The sequence below is a fragment of the Lipotes vexillifer genome, unplaced genomic scaffold, assembly GCF_000442215.2.
Source record: "Lipotes vexillifer unplaced genomic scaffold, Lipotes_vexillifer_v1.1 scaffold371, whole genome shotgun sequence".
Taxonomy (NCBI): Eukaryota; Metazoa; Chordata; class Mammalia; order Artiodactyla; family Lipotidae; genus Lipotes; species Lipotes vexillifer.
Genome location: NW_006786304.1, coordinates 3,073,489 through 3,074,325, shown reverse-complemented (window position 1 = coordinate 3,074,325; position 837 = coordinate 3,073,489).

Sequence of the window (837 nt, the reverse complement as noted above, 5' to 3'; positions counted from 1 at the left end):
TTCCTGCTGGCTTCCACTGGGAAATCTTCAACCCTGTCTGGGGATTCATGGGCTCCGCGCAGGCCCCGTAAGCTCTGCCATCCCTCTTAGCAACTTCGGGGCCTCTTCCAACTGCTCTCAAATCCCACCAAGGTCCTTCAGGAATCTAAAGCAGCCTAGGAATCCCATATAGGTGATGAAATTCCTGAAGATCTGGAGAAAAGATCATTTCATAGAGACTTGCTTTCTCCCAAGGTACTTGAGAACTAGATGCGGCCTAGACCCTGCAATTTATCACCCACCATACACAGACCACTATCACACATTCTTCTCAAACCTACTTTTTCTTTTTCCAACAATCATTCCATAGGAATTCCCTGGCGGTCCAGTGATTGGGACTCTGCGCCCTCAATGCCGAGGGCCCAGCGCTGGGGTTCAATCCCTGGTCGGGGAACTGAGATCCCACAACAAACAAAACAATCATGCCATAAAGGCTTCATTCTTAGACTGAAACTTAAAAATTCCAAGTCTAACAAGTCAAAAGTTGGGCCTTTGGAATTACATCAACTTCAATTTACATAGCCTACTCTGAAATTTCAGGGCTGAACATGAAGGTATTTCTGGCTCTTTGCATTTCTAGGGTAATAGGCCTACTGACTGACTGGAGGAGGAGGGGCAAGACAATTAGTACAGAGAATGGAGGCGTGGGGAGATAACAGTAACAGCATAACGTCACCCTGCCGCACATGCGCTTCACCCACCCGGATTTAGCCTCCATCATCACACATGACATTCATTGCTCCCTCCAGGGCTGTGCTCACGTCCTTTCCTCCCCGAAATTCCATTTCCTCTTCCCAC